The sequence below is a fragment of the Hyaena hyaena genome, unplaced genomic scaffold (genome assembly GCF_003009895.1).
Source record: "Hyaena hyaena isolate Hyena2069 unplaced genomic scaffold, ASM300989v1 scaffold_230, whole genome shotgun sequence".
In the NCBI taxonomy this organism is placed as follows: Eukaryota; Metazoa; Chordata; class Mammalia; order Carnivora; family Hyaenidae; genus Hyaena; species Hyaena hyaena.
In genome coordinates this window covers 12,733-28,797 of record NW_024080863.1, presented here as the reverse complement: position 1 = coordinate 28,797, position 16,065 = coordinate 12,733, and positions in this window count along the sequence as shown.

Here is a 16,065-nt window from a genome sequence, read left to right as displayed (position 1 = left end):
GTGGAAGTGGCATGTGGTTTGGCTCAAGCAGGCCTTGAAGGCATAAATTATAAGGAGCAGCCCCAATGTTCATGGTCCCCACTCTTGCTATGCTGCCTTCTCTCTCCCACCCTGTACTTATAGTCTTATGAGGAATTCTCTATAGTCAGTTGGCAGAAGAAGAGAGGACTCAGGCCAGATTTACAGATGGTTCTACATGATATGTAGGTACCATCCAAAAGTGGACAGCTGTAACATTACAGACGCTTTCTGGGAGATCCCTGAAGGACAGTAGTGAATGGAAATCCTCCCACTGGGCAGAAATTCAGGAAAAACAGCTGGTTGTACACTTCACTCACAGGGAGAGATAACCAGATGTGAAAATATATATTGATTCACGGTCTGCAGCTAATGGTTTGGCTTTAAGATCAGGGACTTAGAAGGAATATGATTGGAAAATTGGTGACAAAGTAATTTAGGGGAGATATGTCAGTAGGTCTCTCTGAATTGGCAGAATACATGAAGCTATTTGTGTCCCATTGATGGATGACCTCAGCAGGGGAGGGGTTTAAGAATCAAGAAGATACCCACTCTGTGGGCTCCAGTCATCCTGTATTCCTAGCACCCCAGTCATCTTCTAATGGACTCTTGAACATACTGGTCATGGTGACAAGGACAGAGGTTATGCACAGACTCAGAAACATTGACTTCCACTCATCCATGCTAATCTAGCTGTGGTCATGGCTGAGCACCCAGTTTGCAAGAAGCAAGACCTAAACTGAGCCTCCATTCCTGGGGTGAACAGCCAGGTAACTTGTGGCAGGTTCATTTCATTGGATCACTTCCAACAAAGAAGGGGAATAGTTTTGTCCCTAATGTAACAGACACTCTGGATATAGATTTGCCTTCCCTGCACACAATGCTTCTGCCAAAATTGCCACCTGTGGAGTTACAGGATGTCTTATCCACTGTCATAGTACTCCACACAGCATTGTTTCTGATCAAGGAACTTCACAGCCAAGGTAGGGCAGTGAGTGTGGCTGATGGAATTCACTAGTCTTACCAGGTTTCCCGCTATCCTGAAACAGCTGGTTTGACAGAACAATGGAATGACCTTTTGAAGACTCAGTCACAGTGCTGGCTAGGTGACAATACTTGGCAGGGCTGGGAAAAGGCTCTCCAGAAGACTGTGTACGTTCTGAGTCAGGATTGAATATATGGTGTTATTTCTTCCATATCTGGGATTCATAGGTCCAGAAATGAAAGAGTGGAAATGGGACTGGCACCTTTCACTATTACCTCCAGTGACCAATCAGCAGAACTTATGCTTCCTGTTTGTGTGACTTTATGCTCTGCTGGCCTAGAGGTCTTCGTTCCAGAGGGAGGCATGTTTTGACCAGGAGAAACAATGAATCCATTGAACTTTAAGTTAAGATCGTCATCAGGCCACTTTGGGCTTTTCATGCCTCTGAATCAATGGGCAAAGCAAAGAGTTATGGTGCTGACTGGGGTATTAATCCTATGGAAAAATGGAAAATTGATTACTGTTCTATAATGGAAGTAAGGAAGATTATGTCTGGAATATAGGCGATCCCTTAAGGCATCTCTTAGTAGTACCATACCCTGTGATTAAGGTCAATGAAAAACTATAACCCATTCTAGGCAGAATTAATAAGGGCATAGGCCCTTCAGGAATGAAGGTTTGGGTCACTCACTAGGTAAAGAATCACCAACAGCAGAAGTGTTTGCTGAAGACAAAGGGAATATAGAATAGATAGTTAAAAAAAAGATAACTATAAAGACTAGTTATGGCCATGTGACTAGTTACAGAAATGAGGACTGTTAATTGCCATGATTATCTCCTCCTTATTTTGGTAAGAATATGCTTGTATGTGTGCATACATATGGGGTGTAAATATCTTTGTTTTCTTTTTTCTTTTATTCCTTATCATGTAATATAAGATGAATTGAATATATTGGTATTTAAGTATTGTTCATTTTACGTCTTACTATTTAAGTTATAGGATATACAGAGAGGAATAAGTACCATGCAAGAACTTTGCCCTCTCTTTTGGGAAGTAGACTGTGGGACTGCTCAGTCTCCATACTCACATGAGTCACATCTTATAATAAATCTCATATATATGCCATTGGTTCTGTGTTTCTCTGGAGAACCCTGGATAAAACACTCTCATATCATCGACCAGCTAGTCTTCATTGATCTGAACTAAAGTGAAAGAAATGTTTTATTTTTTTGTTTCCTTTTATTTCTGAGGATTAGAATTGACTTTAAGGCAACTCAGGAATAAACCTGATATATCCCATTTTAGCAGAATTAGATCTCAAGCTGATCCCTCCCCTCCATATTAATTGCATCATTTATAAATCTTGTTCTAGAAATTCCTATGTCATCATCATCTATAGGTTTTATATTTACAAAACTAGTGATATATAAACTAAACCATTTTTCTGTACATTTTATCACATGTGGGATTCTCTAAGCACAATCAGTTTTATGACATTTCAAAAATTCTCGTCCACTATTTGCTCTCCCTAGTGCACAAAATGATAGCAGCTAGTTATGAAAACAATAAGATATTTGAAAAATAATTTAATCAGGTTAATGCATGTTTTAATGCATATCTAATTACAGTAAAAGAGATTTTACAGAGGAGTACATAGTAATGGCCATGAACACTGAAGATGGGTGCTATAAGCATTCAGAAAGAGGTGAGATAATATTAGGCTGAGGTTGATATATGGACTCAGAGAGGAAGTAAGATTCAAGCAGGAAGGATGGCAGTATTTAGAGAAGCAGAAAATTTGGGTTGCGTGAGCTGACTTAAAGATCTGAAAGCATTAAGTGAAATTTGGAGAAAGCTGACCTGTTTGGCTAGACTGGAGCATCTGAGGAGGATTGACGTAGGATAGAAACATGTAGAGTTCAAGTGGAAGAGAATCAGAATCTCAGAGATAGTTGAAAAATGAATGCTTGGATCACTGAAGACTGAATGATACTGATCTCTCTGTAAAAGTTGCGTTTGGTATGTGGGAGAATATGTGGGTGAAGAACAGCCTGGTGTTTAATGTCACCTGGTGTTAGGCCATCCTGTTTGAGATAGCTTACAAACAGGAAAGAAGGCAGAGTGAATGAAAGACTATTCAGTGGTTTATCAGTGGATGTGCTGTCTACAGACATTTTAATAAACTCACTGTGTCTTGCTGGTATAAACTTCTAAAAAAATCTGTTGATCTACTGTCTCATCTTCCTACTGCTTTGCTGCTCACCTGGAATCTTACAGTGCTTGTACAAAAAGGCTCAAGTCATGCCGGGCATCTCAAGAGCCAGAGATTCATCTGATATTAAATCTTGGTTTGGCTTGTGCTCGCTTCGGCAGCACATATACTAAAAAATCTTGGTTTGGCTTGACTGTAGAGATGAAGAGATGTTCTTGCCTGAGTTTGGCAGTCACTTAGATGTTGAAGTCCCAGTGTTTCAAACTCAGCTCAAAACCCTTCGGTGTGTTTTGAGTTTGGCTCTTGGCAAGGCATAATTTCCTGTTTCTAAGAAAAAAGACTCATGAGAGAGCCTCCATAAAGCTTCTTGGACATCAAAACAACATTTTGATGAATTAATTATAAATGAATCAGAAACATATGGATTCATTCTCTTGAGACACACATGTGTTTAAAGAGGGGGCAATTGCTGCTCAGGGCTAAATGTGTTTTGGGTTTTATCAAATGCAAAATGCTTAGGGTGAAAAGGAGCAAAAAGGATAAATTGGAACTTTTCCTTTTTCTTTAAATAGACCCATTTATAGTCTTATTTACTGCCACCTATTGTTGTTCCAGAAGAAATTCAACAGTTGCGACTAATCCCAACCAGCCAGGTCTGATAATTTTACATCCTTGTCAGTTGAGGCTTAAGAAATAATAGGTCTTATTTGCATGTTATTAACAGAGTTCAAGTCAGACTACCTGGTGAGAATCGTTGTCTGTTATGAACAATTTGTAAATCCACTTGTCATTGATTAAATTCTCTTTTGTCCTCTTACATGTGCTGGCTTAAGTGCAGAGCACTTTTCTAGAAATCCTGTTTCAGAAAGTAATGGAACTACACGCCTTAAGATGGCGACTTTACAAAAACAGAAAATAGCAAGGGTTGGTGAGGATGCAGAGAGATTGGAACCCTTATGCTTTGTTTGTGGGAATGCAAAATGGTGCAGCCACTGTGGAAAACAGTATCAGAGTTCCTCAGACATTTTAAAATAGAATTACCATATGATCCAACAATTCCACTTCTGGATGTATTCCTAAAAGAAGTGAAAGCAGGGACTTGAAGATATATTTGTTCACCCTTGTTTGTAGCAACATTATTCGTAATAGCCAAGAAAGTGGGAGCAGCTCAAGTGCCAATTGATGGATTCATGAATAAACATATTGTAATACATACATTACATCAGAATATTATGCAATCTTAAAAAGGAAGGGAATTCTGAAGCATGCTGTACCAGGGATGAACCCTGAGGACAAGATGCTAAGTGAAAGAAGCCAGCCACAGACAAAGACTGTATGATTCCACTTACGTGAGGTATCTGGAGTGGTCAAATTCTTAAAGACAGAGAGTAAAATAGTGGTTACCAGAGTCTGCAAGGAGAGGAGAATGAGGCCTGGTAGTTTAAATGGGAGCAGAGTTTCAATTTTGCAAGATCCAAAGAATTCTGGAGATGGACTGTACTGATTGTTGCACAACAATGTGAATGTACTGAATGCCGCTAAACTACACTTAAAAGTGATTATGATGGTAAATTATGTATATATACATATATATGTAGGTATGTATGTATTAAAATAAAAACAATTTTAAAAACAACAAACCAACAAACAAAGGGACTTTAATCTGAATACCGTTGACCAGAGTAATACCAAGTATATTTGACATCTGCATTCCCTTGGTTTTTGTCCTTGGGTCTAGGAGTCCAATTTCTGGACTAGAAGGATTTGGTTGTACTTAGGAGAAGAAAGCTATACAGGCACACACACATTTCCTGCCTCAGCCCCTTCGGACCAAAATTCTGTGACCATCTCCCAAACATTTCCCTTGCCCAAAGGGCCGTGCTTGGTGTACATTTTAATGAGCTTTCAAATCAATTTTGTGCTTGGAGGAGGAGGCATAGTTTGATTTGCCAAGTTCTTCTCCATTAAGGGTGATCCTGTTTGCTACTACATATTTTCATATAACTTCTATCGAGTCCTAATGGACATATTTATATAGAGAGAATACAGGAAAAGTGTTCTTGGTGAAGCTTTGTGAACAGCATTCTCACCACTACATAGAATATATGTTACCCTGAATGTTTCTTTCCAGCTTATTTCTATGAATACTTTATCTTTAGTCAAGAAAAATGGGAGGAAATGTATGGTTTTTGGGTCATGTGATTCATTTATAATATAGCTCATTCCAAAAAGGATTTGAAATAGCTTACAAATAAGAGATGTGAAAAGAGAGAAATAAGTCAGACATAAAGTTAAGATTAGTATTAAAAAATACATGCAGTAGGAACTGTATTGCTGTTACAGAAACATGAAGAATTTGGTTCTGGGCTTCCTAACTGATAAAGGAGGAACATACAGTCTATTTGATTCACAGAAATCAATTGTATTCCACCCGACAGGGGTCGTCTTGAAATAAATACACCAGAGACCTTAGTCCGATTTTGTCTTTCATATTTACTTAATTCAACTTACCAAAAAAATTGGTGCTATGAAGGGGCTGAGAGCCTCATGTCTCCCAATGTTAACAGGCAACACTGGAATTGATACAGTCTGTGAATTATCCTTTTCTCTCTCTTTCTTTCCTTCTTTCTTTTATCTTTCTTTTCTTTCTTTCTTTCTTTCTGTCTTTTTTTTTCTTTTTTTGAATCATTAACATCTTTGCTTGTCCCTTTATTCCTTCTAGCTCTTTTAACCCTCCATTTTTTTTATTAGTATCTTCTTGAAAAGAAATAAGAATAACACGAGAGGAGATAAAATTCAAGTTTAATCTTTTCTTCTCTTTGTGCTTACCTGATTCCTTAAAAAAAAACAAAACAAACAGAAAAAGACAAAAAAAACCCTCTCAATTTTAGAATTTTGGTTCTTCTGGCTTAAAATACTTACTTTGAGGTCTAAAGAATTATATGGCTTTGACACCTTCTCTGATCCTGATTCTGTACTATGTTAACAACTTCATAATTTGGCAGAATGGAAATGACATTAGGTTAAGAGTCAGTGAGAGCTAGCACATGATGTGAGAAGTTACTGGCTTGTCTCCACCTCTTTCCTGGTCTCCAACACAGGAAGTGTGAACTACAGTCTCCTACATCCTTCTCAGCTGTACATTATGAGAGTTGTTTAATCTTTATGGGCAGAGAGGACTCAAGTACATGGAAACATCCTTATGTACAGTGTTATCTTTCAATAATCTCTAGCCAGGAAATGTTGGTAATGAAAAGACTACTTAAAAGTGATTCTGAGTTCCTTGGGGCAGAAGTCCAAGAAGAATATTTTCTGTAATTAAAAGGACAAGGGAATTAGCAAGGGACGAGGGGAAGGAGGTCGGAATGTCATCCTAGGATGAGAATGACTACTATATGCACAATGCAAGTTGGCACTCCAGATTGTTTTGGTTTTATTTCCATTCACTTAAAACAAGGATTTGTAGGAAATGGGGATAGAGGAGACATAATTTATTTTGGGTATCGTGCATTAATCATTTTTCATCTCTGAAGTCACCACCTGTAAGAAACATCAGATAACAATAGACGTCATTCATAAAGCAATATGTTTTGTTTTAAGAAATACTTTAATGGGTGTGATTAAACTCCATTAAACATCCTATGCCAATGAGACAGGAAGCATTCTCATTGTGTATTTTCACTTGTGAAATGCCATGACTCAGGAAATACATAAACTTGAAAATGTATTCTGGTTGGGTCCATACATGCTTTGGGAACTGGGGAAGGGAGATGAAACAATCCGATGGCCCAAGTCTCAATTATTTGGAAATTTAGTTGTTAACTACCCAGATGATTTCCTTAGTTCTCTGTGTATCCCTTTTTTTGGAAGTAGAAACTATTGTTTTTGCATCCAAAAGCAACTTATTTTTTCATTTAACTATAATACTTCAAATTATGTCCATGGCAATTTACTGGTACAACTTGGAGCAATCATTACACACACATTTACAGTAATTCTCCACATTGCTGCTTGTGATGGTCTTAATCTAAAACTGGTGAACTGGATTATTTTTAGCATAACCTCAGTATTTTGCTAGAAGGAATGCAAAAATCTTTATAAATGGAAAGGACAAATAGCTCTCATATTAAAGAAAAGCCCTGGGTTAATATATATCCAGATAACACCGTGACTCCACAGACAAACTAGTGAACAAGCTGATAGGGTGTCAGCCCCGAGATGGACCTGTGACGTGGGCTTTTTTATTTTCCAAATGGGCCAGCCATAATTGGAAAATATTCTAGGCTTCATTGACACCTCAAATCATCAAATCCACATTTGATTTGAATTTAAAAATCCTTTAAAAAGTACTTTGAGAAAGAAAACATAGTAAATAATGCCATTTAAAAAAGTAAATGAGAGTTAGTAATGAGTCATAACTTCACTTGGGTATATAAATTTCTCTTTTCTATGTGTTATTACTTCCTAACACAAAATTGCTGATACTTCCAAACTGGCTCCATCCACAGTGTAATTGATTGATTAAATGTAAAATATAAAAATGCTTAACTTGCCCTACCACTCCCTAGTTTGACAGACTGTCATGACACAAAAAGCCAAAGTCAAAGGCACTAGCAAATGCCAATCAAAATAAGTGAGGTGGTATGTGTATCCAAACACAAGCCACTTGGCATATTTTGAAAGTTTAGTTTTTGAAATAAATTCTTTTTGATTAAAAGAAAAGCCCAAATGTAATAATTTCATTTGGAAGATCTAAGTTTTGTCACAAAAATATGTGTTTAGGATAGTCTTTGATATAAATGCAAGATATAAAATTGGTGAGTGAATTTAAGTTCAGATTACAGGTGCTCCTGAAAGGCTTTTCCCCAAGCTTCCAGAATTGGCATTAACCTCTGTATTTTGAAGATTTCAGATTACTTTCTGAATGGAACCCGGTAAGCAATCCCTCATTGTCATTCAAGGTAAAAAAAAATCTTGGAAAGCTTCATATCTTGAGAATTGTTCAAGGATCCTTCGAAAGAGCAAGCCTTGAATCTCAACCATTTGTTACCTTTTTATCATCTCTTCTTTAGGAAGAAACTCATTTAGTTCAATTAGAAGTATAGCCCATCTCATTTAAGTATTTTTTAATTGTGGTAAAATACACATAACATTTTTATATATATAGTTCAGTAATATTAAAGTACATTCACACTGTTGTGCAACCAATCTTAAGAACACTTTCCATCTTCCAATCAGAACCTATAAGCTCATTACATAATAACTGCCCATCTCTATCCCTCCAGTCCCTGGCAACCAACATTCTGCTCTCTGTCTCTATGGATTTGACTGATGGAGGTACTTACCTCCTGTACGTGGGAGCGGAGAGTATCGTTTTCTGTGTCTGACTCATTGCACTTAGCATTACACTTTAGTCTCCAAAGTTTATCCAGGTTGTAGCACGTGTCAGGGTCCTCTTCCTTTTTAAGGCTGAATAATATTCCATTGTATGTATAGACCCCAATTTATTATCTATTCATCTGTTGATTGACACTTGATTTGCTTCTACTTTTTGGCTGTCACTAGTGTTGCTATGAACATGAGTATACAAGTCTCTTCAATAGTATCTCATTTTTTAAATAGAAATTTTATTTCCTACAAATTGGAGACAAAATAATTTATGAGACAATCTAAGATAGATGCTTAGCTTTTTTTCTTAAAAATTCTGAGTATAGTTCATACAGGATCTATTCTTCAAGTGATCAATATTAAATCAGCGATTACTTTGTAAAGGATTCCTGTGAAACTCACATCAGGTATGGTGGCCTGATATTGACTTTTCCCTAGCATTGAACTCATGAACAAGAAAAGTTACAGATTAAATTAAATGAGAGCAATTTAGACCTCTACTTCTTAAAACTAAATCAAGACTATACTTGATTATACTTTGAGAATTATAGTACATTGGAATGATCTTTAAAGAGATCAGATACAAAGTATCAGTGAATTGAAATGGGGTTGTGTTCTGATTTCTTTTTCTCTTAAGAATCACTTTACTGACTTAATAGTTCTTACACCATTCATAACTCATTTACTAATTTAGTCATAAATTCTGTGAATCTTTATAGAACCCCTACTATTTTAGGCAGATTTCGAGGTGATAGGCATGTACGTGATCTTAGACTACACAATGCTTCTGCTAAATACAGATAATAAACACCTGAGTAATTTACCTCTCCCCAGAACAATTTTTCCCCAGTTAGGGATAAGTGCTACAAAAGAAACAAATCAGAATGATATCATACTAACACTAGAAATGGAGACAAGTAGGGGCGCCTGGGTGACTCAGTTGGTTAACGCGGGACTTCAGCTCAGATATGATCTCCCGGCTTGTGAATCTGAAACCTGAAGAAGCCTGCTTCGGATCCTTTGTCTCCCTCCCTCTCTGCTCCTCCTCTGCTTGTGTGTTCTCTCTCTCTCTCTCTAAAAAATAAAGAGTTAAAAAAAGCATTAAAAAAAAGAAATGGAGACAAGTACAGATATTAAGAATACATTTTGGACAAAGTGCTGACAGAATCTATTGTTCTCTCACTGCATCCGGCCACCACATAAACACCCATAAGTCACACCACATGCCATGGAGGTTCATCAGTTAGAATTATTTCAGCCACAAGTAACAAATCTTAACTGGAATGAATTACTGTGATCATTACTGAATCTGAACATACATTAATGTGTTTTTGATCATTTGTGTGTCTCTTTTGTTTTCAATTAATCTCCTGCCAGATTGTTTGCTCTACTCTTTCCTTAGTGAATCACAGAAAATTTTAATATATTAAAGAATACTAAATATTTTGGATGATAAGTGATGTGAGTGATTTATTTTTCACATTTTCCCATTTGTCTTTAATTATCATAAGAGCATTCAGATATTTTAAATTTTTATATAGTCAAATATAAACACAGGATCTTAAATTATTTTCAGTTTTTTTTTCTTAGAAACAGTGACTCTATCAACATAGAGGAGATTAAATATATTCAAACATATTTTTCTATCATAATAGGTTTATTTGCTTTTTTATTATATTATAGAAATGTAGATACGGATAAGAGTAAACAAATCATTGTTCATCAAAAGCAATAACTGTCATGACTGATATTTATGGGTGGAGATTTTTCAACAATGTTATAATGTACACTATTTATTAACATTCTGTTTTTATCAAGTAATATATAGCACACATTTTTACATAATTTCATAGTCTTCTATAAAATTATTTTTATAACTTCCTGATTTGTATTTATTGGACTTAGTTTATTCAAATAATCTTTTCATTTGGACATTTTCCCTTTTCTGAAATTATAGGCTATGTTGCTAGGATAACTTAGTAATTAAATCTTTACAGACATGCATGCTTATTTCCTTATGATCTATTTCCAGCATAAGTTTGTATGTCATGGGCGCATTTGTTTTAAAGTCTTCCATCAGGGTAAAAGGATAGTAATTTTGAAGTTGGACTGTGAAGAGAATGTGTCTCAGTTAGAATTCCGGCTTTGTCCCTTCCTACCTCCCAAACTCTGTCATTTTTCTTATTTGTATATCAATCTGTACTGGTATTTACCTCAGAACCGTTATGCAGGTTACATGCACTAATACACTTATCAGCTTAACAGAGTATTTGGATAAGTGATCAATCGATACTTTTTATTATTATGTACTGCCAAATTGTTCCTGTAAACATTATGCCTGTTTACAGTTTTTTTTTTAAATATTTTTATTTATTTCTAGGAGAGAGAGAGAGACAGCGTGAGCAGGGGAGGGTCAGAGAGAGAGGGAGACACAGACTCTGAAACAGGCTCCAGGCTCTGAGCTGGCAGTCAGCACAGAGCCCGATGCGGGGCTCGAACCCACGAACCGTGAGTTCATGACCTAAGCGAAAGTCGGACGCTTAACCGACTAAGCCACCCAGGCGACCCGGCTGTTTACAGTTTTTAACATTACACTAAAAATTCCCATTTACACAGGGTTGTTATTTTATTTAAAAAATCTCATTTTATAATTAGTGTTATTTTAATTTATATCTATGTAGATTTCTAGCAAGAATGAAGCCAGGTGTCTCTGTCGTTTGGACACCAGCTCAGGTCATGATCCCAGGGTTGTGGGATCAAGTCCCGCATCGGGCTCCGAGTGTGGAACCTGCTAAAGATTCTCTTTCTCTCCCTCTGCCCCTCTCCCCCAACTCATACTCTCTCTCTCATTCTCTCTCTGTCTCAAAAAAAAAAAAAAAAAGAAAGAAAGAAAGAAAGAAAAATTGCTAGCTCAAATGAAACTTTTAAATTCACATGTTAATAGCTATATGTATTTTTTTCTTCATTTCTGAACTGCTTGCTCAGATGTTTTCTAAAATTCCTATTGAGATATTTGTTTCTTATTTATTATGATTTTTAAAATGTATTGATATTAACTCTTATACTTTAAATGATACAATTATCTTTTTTCAGTTTGCCTTTTAATTTGTATGTGTTTTGTCCTCATTTTTATGTACTCAAATGTACACCTTTTTGTGGGAGGTAGAAATTGTGGTATATATGTATCATGAGACTTCCTGTGATCATCAACCTGTTTCATAAATTGCTTGAAAATTATGGACATTATAGGAATGAAATATAAAGTTTTATAGATCTGAGTTAATCTAAAACAAAAGCTTGAATTTAGAATTAAATGTTATTTTTTAAATAAAAGAATAGTAATATATTTTAAGTAGAATGTGTGTGTGTGTGTGTGTGTGTGTGTGTGTATGCATGTGTGAGAAGGAGAGAGAGACAGAGAGATGAGTCCTGTCAGTAATTCTTGAGAAGATTTGGAACCATCTCAATTGATCCTGTATATGGAGACCTCCATATGGTCAGATCTCCAGAGTCGTTTTAGGAAACAAGATAGGTACCTCGTCAAAGCCCAAATAGTTTTACCTGTTAAGATGTGCAAGTACAAGTGCAGTTACCTCTCTAGGAAGACAAAACCCAATTTTGCTGGAGACACACAGGCAGCCAGAATAAAGCCTGATCCCTCTCCATGAGTGTGGGCCAACTCTGCCTGGAGTATAAAATCTCTATTTTTCTCTGTCCTTCGCTACTATGCCCCTTCATTTTATTACCCACAGAATGAGTCTAGGAGGGAAAATTAAAACTTGATTTAATTGTTTCATATCTTGTGAGTGTGTTTCCAGTATAAAATGCCAGTTGTTTGGAGGAAAAATTATCTCCTAGATCCATTTTTGGAACTTAGTAAACTAGTTTTTTTTGTGCACTCAAAGAAAAGTAATTTCTAAAGCCAACAAGAAAGACAGATTTACAATGATATTTATCTTAAAACTTAATAGCTCCATTATTTATATGTTTGTCTTAAGTTCATCTGATGTGTATTAGCACTCATGGAAAATAAGGTTCTCATTTAATTTACTTTCAATGATTGACTAATTTCTCCAGTTCCATTAATTTAAAATTCATCATTTCAGTATGCCTTCAGAAGACGATATTTATTTATTTATTTATTTATTTATTTATTACAAATAGTTTATTGTCAAATTAGTTTCCACACAACACTCAGTGCTCATCCCCACAAATGTCCTCCTCCATGCCCATCCCTCCCTCCCCCCCACATCCATCAGTCCTCAGTTTTTGTCAGCATTCAAGAGTCTCTCATGGTTTGCCTCTCTCCCTTTCCCCCACCATTTTCCCCTTCTTCTCCCCCTTGTTCCTCCGTCAAGTTCCTCCTAATCCTCCTATACGTGCAAACATATGATATCTGTCCTTCTCTGCCTGACTTATTTTGCTCAGCATAACACCCTCAATGTCCATCCACATTGCTATACATGGCCAGATTTCACTGTTTCTCATTGCCATGTAGTATTCCATGGTATAGATAAACCACATCTTCTTGATCCATTCATCTGTTGATGGACACTTAGGCTCTTTCCATGTTTTAGCTATTGTGGAGAGTGCTGCTATGAACATTGGGGTACATGTGCTCCTATGCATCAGCATTTCTGTATCCCTTGGGTAAATTCCTAGAAGACGATATTTTTAAAAAGTTTTTTAAGTTCATTTATTTATCTTGAGAGAGACCAAGAATGCATGAGTAGAAAATGGGCAGAAAGAGAGAGAGAGAATCTTAGACAGGCTCCTCACCATCAATGCAGAGCCCGACTTGGGGCTCAAACTCATGAAACTGTAAGATCATGATCTAAGCCAAAACCAAGAGTTGGACACTTAACCAACTGAGCCACCTAGGTGCTCTTAGATGATGATATTTATAACATTTAAATTCATACATAAATTGATCTGTTTGCTACTATGCTAATTGAAATATTTTTTTATTGTCATGGGTTTCATTTTTTTTCCTTTGTTCTTTGACGCTTTTTGGCTGACATCTACCCTTCATTTTCCTCAAAGAAGTGTAGAATTTCTCAAGAGGAAAAAAAAATGAAAACTATTCCACACAGATTTTTTTTCTAATTTTTGAACATTCATGTATGAATTTGGTGAGGAATGCTATGTTTATAGCATTTTCCCATCTGGGAATATTCATCTATCATCTATCTATCTATCTATCTATCTATCTATCTATCTATCTATCCATCCATCTATCTATCATCTATCTATCAATATCATGATATTGTAATATCATGATATATACTTATATATAAATATAGAATCTTATATATATTTTATATATATGTATATATATGGTGTATATATATCTATATGGTGTGTGTATAGATATATAGATAGATTCCCCATCTGGGAATATCATTAATGTGTATATATATGTATGTATCAATATATATCATATCACAATATCATTATATATATATATATATATATATAAGATTTTATTTCATGTTCCTAAAAAGTCATACTATATACTAAACACTGTATGTTTTGCATAATTAGATAATATGTAGGTATAAAATGTTTTTTTTGATATTTAATATTTTAAAATCTTAATTGCCAATGAAATATGGTTTCTTCATACACTCCTTCAGAGAATTGTTGATAAATAGCAAGACTACTCTCTGTCAGCCATTTATTTTTATCTGGATATCTTAGTAAATTGTCCTGGTCTAAGTGGTGCATCATTCTCTAGATTTCTACATAGATCATCATATCATCTACAGGTACATGATGCTATTCTTCTCTCTTCAAGTAGAAAGTGCTTTGTTTCATCTTTCTGTTTCACTTACGTATCAGGCGTTTTGAAGATAATGTAAATAGCTAATGAAAACTATTTCATCTTAAAGTGTGGCTGTTTTCCCTACTTTAAGACATTTCCCATCAAAATGGCAGGAAAGGAATTTTGTGCCATCGTGTTTTCAAAGAACATCTATTTGACAATGACCCATGGACAAGAGTCCCTTTGTGGAAATCCAGAATTCCAGCAGAGAAGGTCCACCACATGGTTGGAGTAAATAAATAAACAAACAAGTATTTCAAAAAAAATTTAAATCCAAGATTGGACACAATGAAGAGGATAAGAAGAACAATTTCACTTTACCTGCATCACCCCACTCCCAAGGCAGCATAGCACATTGTCAAGAGAGATGGTCTTGGCCCACAACTTGTCCCATGGTGAAAAGTGAGAACACATGAGTGAAAAGCCAGCTTCCCCAGCAGTACCTGACGCTGCCAACGGGGCTGACTTTTTCTCTGTCTATCCAGAACTGTGGTGTTCTCCATAAGTGGGGTGGAGGGGGCGGGGTGGGGGGTGGGTGTTGGGAGAGCATCAGCCGGGCAGTGAGCATCAGAGGGACTTGGATCTTACTAACCATTTTGCGGACTCCATCAGGAAGTCTACCCATGAGCCTCTAGGGATGCCTGGGATCCTCCATCTCCCTCTCTCACTGCGCCTACACCCCCTCACTCTCTCTCAAAAATAAATAAACTTAAAATATAAAAATAAAAAATAACTGTAGCTACAATAATATTAATAGATCCACAATACAGAAAAATGTAAATTATAACATCAAAAACATAATATGGGGGAAGGAAAAAAGGTAGAGTTTAGTTTATGGTTGAAGTTAAGTTGTTAGCAGCTTAAAATAGACTGTTTAACATGCTGTAAATAAGGCTCATGGTGGGGCTTCTGGGTGGCTCAGTCAGTTGAGTGTCCAACTTCAACTCGGGTCAATAGCTCACAGTTCATGAGTTGGAGCCCCACATGGCGCTCTGTGCTGACAGCTCAGAGCCTGGATCCTGCTTCAGATTCTATGTCTCCCTATCTCTCTGCTCCTCCTCCACTTGCAGTCTGTCTTTTTCTGTCTCTCAAAAATAAATAAAAATTAAAAATAATTTTTAAAAAATAAGGCTCATGGTAACCACAAAACAAAAACTTTCAGTAGTTACACAATAGATAAAGAGAAAGGAAGCAATGCCTATCACTACTGAAAATTATCAATTCAAAAGGAATACAGCAAAAAAGGAAGAAGGGAACTAAGGAGGCAAAAAATAGTCAGAAAACAATAAGATAGCATGAATAAGTCCTTAACTATGAGTAATTACTTAATTTAAATGGATTATGTACTCCAATCAAAAGACAAAGTGGTTAAAAAGATTTTAAAAATATAAACAAAAACAAAACAAAATAAAACAGGATGCAACTACATACTGCCTACAAGGAACTCATTTCTGCTTTAAGAACACATATAGGCTCAAAGTGAAAGGATGGAAATAGAAATCAAAAGAGAGCAGAGACAGCTATAATTATATTAGCCAAAATATAGTTTAACTCAAAAGATTTAATGAGACAAAGCAGGTCATTGTATAATGATAAAGGGGCCCATTCACTAAAAGGATATAAAAATCATAAATTAT